Here is a 10,488-nt window from a genome sequence, read left to right as displayed (position 1 = left end):
TGATGGTGAAAGTCCTTACAGTCGACTGGCTGTGCATACAAGACTCACAGTTTCTTCTGTGTGCTAGAGAGTGTTATAACACTCTCTGTAAAACTCAAGGGTGTTATAAAATACGTGTGAGTGTTGTAATCTTCTGTGACCTTTGCACCAGAAGGAGATCCTGGACATCACTCATGTCCCTAAACCTAGTTATAAGAGTCAAAATTTCTCCTCTTGGCTGGGTCCACATATGAGAGTCATTATCATGCCTATTAGCTGTGCCTAGGTGTATGTCACCCTCCTCTCTGTGGTTATGAAACAGGCAGGACAACCACATCACCTAAATCCTAAGCCAGTAATAGTACAATATTCTCTTTGTAGGCAGGGCCCTAACAGAAAGGTCACAAAATTTGGGTGCTAGACCCAGCTCTATGGCATAATGCTCCTTATGGAGAGTGTCCAGGCAGGAGAGGAGAGTCATATCACCTAAATGATGGGCCCAGAGATATGTCACAATGCCTCCTGTTGAAAGGGCCCAGGCAAGAGAGTCATGTCAATTGGATGCTGTGCTTAGAAACGCTACACTCTTCACTGGAAGCAGGGTTCAGGCAGGAGAGGAGAGTCACATAACCTAGAGGATGTGCCCAGAGATATGTTACTATCCCTTCTGAGGACACTGTTAAGACATGAGAGTCAAATCACCAAGGCTCTTGGCCCAGGTATATGTCTAAATTTCTTCTGTGGGCTATAACTAGGTAGGATTATTAAATCACTCAGGAGCTTGGCAAAGGTATATGTGACAATAACACCTGTGGAAAGGTTCAGGGATGAGAGTTATCATCCTGCGCATTTCATGGCTCCAGGTACAAGAGTCGTTATTAGGCCTTTGATCTGGCCTCAGGTATATGCATAATATCATATGTAGGCAGGGAGAAGAAAGGAGTCACATCACCTGAGTGGGTGCTGGTCCAGTGAAATGTCACAATCCTCCTTGTGGGCAGGACTCTGGTGAAGAGTCACATCACTTGGGTGCTGGTTTTAGCGATATATCTTAATCTTCCGTGTGGGCAGGGCTTGGGCAGGAAAGGAGACAAACTTCACCTAGGCAATTTGCCTGGATATATGTCACAACGGCCCCTGTGTGCAGGACCAAGGCAGGAGAGTGACCTTACCTTGGGTAGAGCAATATGTCGCAATCTGTCTGGTGGTCAGGGCCCAGGTAAGAGAGAAGAAACATCAGCTAGGTGCTGAGCCAAGTGATATGTTACAAAGCTTCCTATTGGCAGAACCACCCCCACCTCAAAAAAAAAAAAGAAAAAAAAAAGAATCACATCACCTGTGTGCAGTACCCATGTATGTGTCACAATGCAACATAAGTTCAGGGCCAAGGCAGTAGAAGGAAGTGACATCACTTATATGATGGAGCTAGAAAAAAGCCACAGTACACTTTATAGGAAGGGATCAGGCCAAGATTTCCCATCAGCTGGGTGCTGGTATCAGTGATAATAAACAGTGCCCTTTGTCAGATTGTCAAAGAAGGTGTTATACATTGCTTAGGTGCTTGCTGCATGTATGTCACAATTTCAACAGTATTCTGGGACTAGAAAGAAGAGTGAAAACACTCAGATGCTGGGCAAAGTCATACTTCTCAATCACACACTTGAAAATGTTCAGAAATAAGTTTCACAGTCCCACACAAGTCCTGGCTTTGCGTATGGGAGTTAATGCCTCCTAAGAGTTGGGTCGAAGTACAGGAGTCACAGTCTCAGCAATGGGCAAGATCCACATATAAGAGCCCCAATCCCACCTGAAGATTGTTCCAGTAGAAGAGTCAAAGCCCCACAGGACTGCTGAATCGTAGTTCAAACATCACCAAACCACCTGTGGCCTAGATTCATGTATGATAATAAAAATTTCAAGCTTCAACTGCTTATGTGTGTGAGATTTAGTACCTCATTTGTAGGCTCTGTTCATGTGTGAGAATGACAATTGTGTCAGCTAGGTGTGGATTCAAGAGTCACAATAGCACCTGGTTGCTGGTGCCTATTATGACACTCTTTTTACCACTTAGGCTTTATATAACATGCCTGAGTAGTATGCTTTTCTGTGAATTCTTACAGGTAGGAGATCTGAGACTTTACTCACAGCCATAAGACTGGCTATGAGAGTCAAAATATATCCCCTGGCTGGGTCTGGGTATGAGAGTTATTATTGTGCATATGAGCTGTATCCAGGTATATGTCACAAATTCACCTTTGGACAGAGACAAGACAGAAGAGTCACATCATGTTGGTGCTGAGCCAGGGATATATTATAATCTCCATTGTAGGCAGAACCAAGTCAGAAGAGTCATATCACCTGGGTACAGTCTCAAATAATATGTCATCATGCTCACTGTACACAGGGTTGAAAAAATAGTGGATAGTCACATTCCCTAGGTGATGGGCTCAGCAATATGTTATAATTCCCTCTCTTGGCAGAGTCTGGGACAAGTAGGGCAGTCACATCACCTAGGCTTTGCACTCAGTGTTACATCACAATTTCTTCAGTGGGCAGAATCCAGGCTAGAGGGGAGAGTCACATTACCCAGATGCTATATCTAGCGATATGTCACAGTGTCCCCTGTGGTCAGGGCACTGGCAGGAGAGACACATCACCTAGTTGATAGGCCCAGAGACATGTGCTAATGTCTCCTGTTGGCTGGATGCAAGCAGAAGAGTCACATTTTTATTATTCTAACCCAGCAATATTTCACGATGCTCCCATGGGAAATAATTTAAACCAAAATGTCTCAACACCGGGGTAGTAGGCCTAGTGATATGACACAATCTCCTCATCTTTTGGAGTGATACCTTTAACTGCTAGCCTTGTGTGCATAGAAGAGTCACCATCTCACTTGTGTTTTGGGTCATTGTATGGCACCCTGTACAACATTCAAAGGCTTTATGCAACATGAATGAGACTTGCAAAAATCTCTGAGGCCTACATGCTTGTATTGACACATGATCTTACATATTGCCCTGAACCCAGTTATGATAGACAATATCTCTCTTATAGGCTGGGTTCAGACAAGAGATCCATTATTATGCCTGTGATCTGGGTCCAGAAATGAGTCACCGTCTCACCTGTATCAAGATCCGTATATAAAATTCACAATTCCATCTTTGTACTTTATTTGCTTGTTAGACTCAGGACTTCTGCAGTGGGCTTTGTAAATGTGGGATGGTGACAACTTTTGCTCTCACCTGCATGTGTAATCAAGAGTCTCGATCTTAACCTCTTGCTGTGCCATCCAAGGAGTATATAGAATATGAGTTAGTGTTGTAACCTTCTGTGAGCTTTGTACAAATATGTAACTGATAACCTTATTTATTGCCCTAAGCATAACGATGAGAGGCAATGTATCTACTATTGGTAGAACCCAAATTTAAGTTTAATTATCATTCCCATGAACTGAAGCAACGTACATTTCATAATACCACTTGTAGGAAAAAAACTTGGCAGGAGGATAGCACAACTTAGGTGCTGTGCCAAGCAATATGTCACAATGCCCTCTCTAGGAAGGATCTAGAAATCAGGGTTGCATTACCTGGGTGCTGGACCCAGCAATATGACACAATCCCAAATGTGGAAAAAAAAACAAAAAACAAAAACAGAAAAATGATGAGAGCCAAAACACCTACAGAATAGGTCCAAGATATGTAAAAATACTTTCTGTTCCTCTGGCACAGGCAGGAGACTTACACCATCAGGGTGGGAGGCCTAGCAATATGCCATAATTATCTTTATGCAGGACCCAGGCAGAAGAGGAACATCATCTGGGTGCTGGGCCCTGCAATACATCAAAATTACTTTTCATGGGCATGGTTCAGGAAAAAAAGTAGAGTCATATTACCTAAGTATTGAGTTTAGCGATATGCCATGTCACCCCATTGTAAAGGTTCTGGCAGAAGAAAAGTGTCACATCACTTAGGACACAACCTCAGATATCTGGCCCAATGTCCCAAATAGGCAGGAGTCAGGCAGAAGAGAAGACTCACATTACCTAGGTGATTCCCTAGCTACATGACACAACCTAATATGTGAGGTGAAAGCAGGCAGAAGAGCCACATCACCTTGATGCTGGGTTTTGAACTATGTCACAAGGCTCACTTAGGACAGGACTCAGGCAAGAGAGTTACAACAAATAGGTGCAGGTTCTACTCTTATGTCACAATGCTCCATGTGGGCAGGGCCCAAGCAGGGAGTCACATCACCTAGGTGATAGATCCAGAGGTATGTCACAATGTGCTCCTTGAGGCACGGCCCTACTGAAAGAGTACCATCACCTGTGTGCCTAGGCTAGCAATATGTCACTATCCAGGTAAGCAGGACCCAAGCCGGAGAGCAACATCACCTTGGTGATAGGCTCAGTGATATGTCATAGTGCCCTCTTTAGGACACGGCCCTACCAAAAGAGTACCATCACCTGTGTGCCTGGCCCAGCAATATGTCATTATCCCCCACAGTGTTCAGGGCCCATTCTAATGAGGAGAGTTATGTCACCTAAGTGGTGGACACAGCAATATGTCACAGTGATATCTGTGGGCATGGCTCAGGCAAAAATGTAACATGACCTGGGTGCTGGATCTAGTGATATGTTATGATTCTTATTGACAGCAGGGCCCAGGCAGGAGAGTCACATCACCTAGAAGTCGGCCCAGGTAGATATCACTATAACATATGCTGGATCTAACCAGTCTGGAGAGTCAAATCACGCAGGTGCTTGGCAAAGATATATATCACATCACACTGGCAGAAAATTCCCGGGATGAGATGTACAATACCACGCATGTCCTGTTTTCATGAGTGACAGTTGGCTTCATATATGTGACACAATCACAGTCCTTACTGTCAGTTAGGTGTGCATTTTAGACTCAAAATTTTACCTTTCTGCTGGGTTCTGTTATGACACCCTCTGTACAAACCAAGGGCTTTATAAAATATCTGAGGCTATTAAAATCTTCTTTGCCTTTTTTACCAGAAAGAGATTTAATCACTCATGTTTCTAAAGCAAGTTATGAGAGTCAAAATTACTCCTGTTTGTGGGGTCCACATATGAGAGTCATTATCATGCCTGTGAGCTGTTCCTAGGCATATGTCACAACTTACTCTGTAGTAATGAAACAGGCACAACAGCCAAGTCATCTAAATGCTGAGCCAGAAATTTTCCAATATTCTCCTTGTAGATATTTTCCTGGCAGAAAAGTTGCATAACTTGGGGTTACACCCAGATGTATGGCACCGTGCCCCCTGTGGGCAGTGTCCAGGCAGAAGAGGAGACTCATATCACCTAAATGATATGCACAGATATGTCACGATGTCTCCTGTTAGCCTGAAATGACCAGGAAAGAGAGTCATATCATTTGGATAAAGTGCTTAGAAATGTTACAATCCCCAGTGGAAGCAGGGTCCAGGCAGGAGAGGAGAGTCAGGCAACTAGACGATGGGTTCAGAGACATGTTACAATCCTTCCTGAGGATATTGTTAAGACAGGAGAGTCAAATCACCAAGGCGCTCAGCTGAGGCAAATGTCCAAATCTCATTTGTGGGCTACACCTGGGCCGGATTATTAAATCACTCCGGAGCTGGGCAAAGGTATATGCCACAATAACACTGGTGGAAGGTTCCAGGAATGGGAGTCACCATCTTGCATATGACCTGGCTCCAGGTTTAAGGGTCATGATTAGTCCCCTTATCTGGTCTCAGGTATATGGCACAATATCTCCTGTGGACAGAGAGAAGCAGGAAGGTCACATCACCTGGGTGGGTGTTTGTCTGTGAGATGTCACAATCTTTCTTGTGGGCAAGACCCTGGAAGAAGAGTCACAGCACTTGGATGCTGGTTTTAGTGATTTGTCAAAATTCCCCCTGTGGGCAGGGCTTAGGAAGTTAAGGAGACTCATTTCACCCAGGCATTTGGCCTAGATGTATGCCACAATGGCCACTATGTGCAAAACCAAGGTATGAAAGGGACCTCACCTTGGAGCTGGGTTTAGCAATATGTCACAATCTCCCCTGTGGTCAGGGCAAGGTAGGAAAGGAGAAACATCTCCAAGGTGCTGAGTCGAATGATAAGTTACAGAACTTCCTGTTGGCAGAACCCAAAATGGACAGTCACATCACCTGGGTGCAGTATCCGGTTATGTGTCATAATGCACCATAAGTGCAGGGCCAAGGCAGTAGAAGGGAGTCACATCACTTACATGATGGACCTAGATATAAACTACAATGCCTTTTTTTCTTTATTATTATTATTATTATTATTATTATACTTTAGGTTTCATGGTACATGTGCACAATGTGCAGGTGAGTTACATATGTATACATGTGCCATGCTGGTGCGCTGCACCCACTAACTCGTCATCTAGCATTAGGTATATCTCCCAATGCTATCCCTCCCCCTCGCCACACCCCACAACAGTCCCTGAAGTGTGATGTTCCCCTTCCTGTGTCCATGTGTTCTCATTGTTCAATTCCCACCTATGAGTGAGAATATGCAGTGTTTGGTTTTTTGTTCTTGCGATAGTTTACTGAGAATGATGATCTCCAATTTCATCCATGTCCCTACAAAGGACATGAACTCATCATTTTTTATGGCTGCATAGTATTCCATGGTATATATGTGCCACATTTTCTTAATCCAGTCTATCATTGTTGGACATTTGGGTTGGTTCCAAGTCTTTGCTATTGTGAATAATGCCACAATAAACATATGTGTGCATGTGTCTTTATAGCAGCATGATTTATAGTCCTTTGGGTATATACCCAGTAATGGGATGGCTGGGTCAAATGGAATTTCTAGTTCTAGATCCCTGAGGAATCACCACACTGACTTCCACAAGGGTTGAACTAGTTTACAGTCCCACCAACAGTGTAAAAGTGTTCCTATTTCTCCACATCCTCTCCAGCACCTGTTGTTTCCTGACTTTTTAATGATTGCCATTCTAACTGGTGTGAGATGGTATCTCATTGTGGTTTTGATTTGCATTTCTCTGATGGCCAGTGATGGTGAGCATTTTTTCATGTGTTTTTTGGCTGCATAAATGTCTTCTTTTGAGAAGTGTCTGTTCATATCCTTTGCCCACTTTTTGATGGGGTTGTTTGTTTTTTTCTTGTAAATTTGTTGGAGTTCATTGTAGATTCTGGATATTAGCCCTTTGTCAGATGAGTAGGTTGCGAAAATTTTCTCCCATTTTGTAGGTTGCCTGTTCACTCTGATGGTGGTTTCTTTTGCTGTGCAGAAGCTCTTTAGTTTAATTAGATCCCATTTGTCAATTTTGGTTTTTGTTGCCTTTGATTTTGGTGTTTTAGACATGAAGTCCTTGCCCATGCCTATGTCCTGAATGGTAATGCCTAGGTTTTCTTCTAGGGTTTTCATGGTTTTAGGTCTAACGTTTAAGTCTTTAATCCATCTTGAATTGATTTTTGTATAAGGTGTAAGGAAGGGATCCATTTTCAGCTTTCTACATATGGCTAGCCAGTTTTCCCAGAACCATTTATTAAATAGGGAATCCTTTCCCCATTTCTTGTTTTTGTCAGGTTTGTCAAAGATCAGATAGTTGTAGATATGTGGCATTATTTCTGAGGGCTGTGTTCTGTTCTATTGATCTATATCTCTGTTTTGGTACCAGTACCATGCTGTTTTGGTTACTGTAGCCTTGTAGTATAGTTTGAAGTCAGGTAGTGTGATGCCTCCAGGTTTGTTCTTTTGGCTTAGGGTTGACTTGGTGATGCAGGCTCTTTTTTGGTTCCATATGAACTTTAAAGTAGTTTTTTCCAATTCTGTGAAGAAAGTCGTTGGTAGCTTGATGGGGATGGCATTGAATCTGTAAATTACCTTGGGAAGGATGGCCATTTTCACGATATTGATTCTTCCTACCCATGAGCATGGAATGTTCTTCCATTTGTTTGTATCCTCTTTTATTTCCTTGAGCAGTGGTTTGTAGTTCTCCTTGAAGAGGTCCTTCACATCCCTTGTAAGTTGGATTCCTAGGTATTTTATTCTGTTTGAAGCAATTGTGAATGGGAGTTCACTCATGATTTGGCTCTCTGTTTGTCTGTTATTGATGTATAAGAATGCTTGTGATTTTTGTACATTGATTTTGTATCCTGAGACTTTGCTGAAGTTGCCTATCAGCTTAAGGAGATTTTGGGCTGAGACAATGGGGTTTTCTAGATATGCAATCATGTCATCTGCAAACAGGGACAATTTGACTTCCTCTTTTCCTAATTGAATACCCTTGATTTCCTTCTCCTGCCTAACTGCCCTGGCCAGAACTTCCAACACTATGTTGAATAGAAGTGGTGAGAGAGGGCATCCCTGTCTTGTGCCAGTTTTCAAAGGGAATGCTTCCAGTTTTTGCCCATTCAGTATGATATGGGCTGTGGGTTTGTCATAGATAGCTCTTATTATTTTGAGATACGTCACATCAATACCTAATTTATTGAGAGTTTTTAGCATGAAGGGTTGTTGAATTTTGTCAAAGGCCTTTTCTGCATCTATTGAGATAATCATGTGGTTTTTGTCTTTGATTCTGTTTATATGCTGGATTACATTTATTGATTTGTGTATATTGAACCAGCCTTGCATCCCAGGGATGAAGCCCACTTGATCATGGTGGATAAGCTTTTTGATGTGTTGCTGGATTCGGTTTGCCAGTATTTTATTGAGGATTTTTGCATCAATGTTCATCAAGGATATTGGTCTAAAATTCTCTTTTTTTGTTGTGTCTCTGCCAGGCTTTGGTATCAGGATGATGCTTGCCTCATAAAATGAGTTAGGGAGGATTCCCTCTTTTTCTATTGATTGGAATAGTTTCAGAAGGAATGGTACCAGTTCCTCCTTGTACCTCTGGTAGAATTCGGCTGTGAACCCATCTGGTCCTGGACTTTTTTTGGTTGGTAAGCTATTGATTATTGCCACAATTTCAGCTCCTGTTATTGGTCTATTCAGAGATTCAACTTCTTCCTGGTTTAGTCTTGGGAGGGTGTATGTGTTGAGGAATTTATCCATTTCTTCTAGATTTTCTAGTTTATTTGCGTAGAGGTGTTTGTAGTATTCTCTGATGGTAGTTTGTATTTCTGTGGGATCGGTGGTGATATCCCCTTTATCACTTTTTATTGCATCTATTTGATTCTTCTCTCTTTTTTTCTTTATTAATCTTGCTAGTGGTCTATCAATTTTGTTGATCCTTTCAAAAAACCAGCTCCTGGATTCATTAATTTTTTGAAGGGTTTTTTGTGTCTCTATTTCCTTCAGTTCTGCTCTGATTTTAGTTATTTCTTGCCTTCTGCTAGCTTTTGAATGTGTTTGCTCTTGCTTTTCTAGTTCTTTTAATTGTGATGTTAGGGTGTCAATTTTGGATCTTTCCTGCTTTCTCTTGTGGGCATTTAGTGCTATAAATTTCCCTCTACACACTCCTTTGAATGCATCCCAGAGATTCTGCTATGTTGTGTCTTGGTTCTCGTTGGTTTCAAAGAACATCTTTATTTCTGCCTTCATTTCATTATGTACCCAGTAGTCATTCAGGAACAGGTTGTTCAGTTTCCATGTAGTTGAGCGGTTTTGAGTGAGATTCTTTACCTGAGTTCTAGCTTGATTGCACTGTGATCTGAGAGATAGTTTGTTATAATTTCTGTTCTTTTACATTTATTGAGGAGAGCTTTACTTCCAAGTATGTGGTCAGTTTTGGAATAGGTGTGGTGTGGTGCTGAAAAAAATGTGTATTCTGTTGATTTGGGTTGGCGAGTTCTGTAGATGTCTGTTAGGTCCGCTTGGTGCAGAGCTGAGTTCAATTCCTGGGTATCCTTGTTGACTTTCTCTCTCATTGATCTGTCTAATGTTGACAGTGTGGTGTTAAAGTCTCCCATTATTAATGTGTGGGAGTCTAAGTCTCTTTGTAGGTCACTCAGGACTTGCTTTATGAATCTGGGTGCTCCTGTATTGGGTGCATATATATTTAGGATAGTTAGCTCTTCTTGTTGAATTAATCCCTTTACCATTATGTAATGGCCTTCTTTGTCTCTTTTGATCTTTGTTGGTTTAAAGTCTATTTTATCAGAGACTAGGATTGCAACCCCTGCCTTTTTTTGTTTTCCATTTTCCTGGTAGATCTTCCTCCATCCTTTTATTTTGAGCCTATGTGTTTCTCTGCACGTGAGATGCGTTTCCTGAATACAGCACACTGATGGGTCTTGAGTCTTTATCCAATTTGCCAGTCTGTGTCTTTTAATTGGAGCATTTAGTCCATTTACATTTAAAGTTAATATTGTTATGTGTGAATTTGATCCTGTGATTATGATGTTAGCTGGTTATTTTGCTCATTAGTTGATGCAGTCTCTTCCTAGTCTCGATGGTCTTTACATTTTGGCATGATTTTGCAGTGGCTGGTACCGGTTGTGCCATTCCATGTTTAGCGCTTCCTTCAGGAGCTCTTTTAGGGCAGGCCTCATGGTGACATAATCTCT

At 42.0% G+C, this 10,488-nt stretch overlaps 1 long non-coding RNA gene across 1 annotated transcript in view; it reads left to right on the top strand.

Annotated features, from left to right (window-relative positions):
• Nucleotides 1-4,247: 4,247 nt before the first annotated feature.
• Nucleotides 4,248-10,488, top strand: part of LOC129060989 (uncharacterized) — a 55,014-nt gene continuing 48,773 nt past the window's right edge. Inside the window, exon 1 of the long non-coding RNA XR_010141007.1 lies at nt 4,248-4,342. This is a non-coding gene — a long non-coding RNA (uncharacterized LOC129060989). The remainder of the gene's footprint in view (nt 4,343-10,488) is intronic.

Source organism: Pongo abelii, chromosome 7, assembly GCF_028885655.2.
Source record: "Pongo abelii isolate AG06213 chromosome 7, NHGRI_mPonAbe1-v2.0_pri, whole genome shotgun sequence".
NCBI classification, from domain to species: Eukaryota; Metazoa; Chordata; class Mammalia; order Primates; family Hominidae; genus Pongo; species Pongo abelii.
The sequence above is the reverse complement of the archived record's forward strand: the minus strand, read 5'-3'. Positions and strand labels throughout refer to the sequence as shown.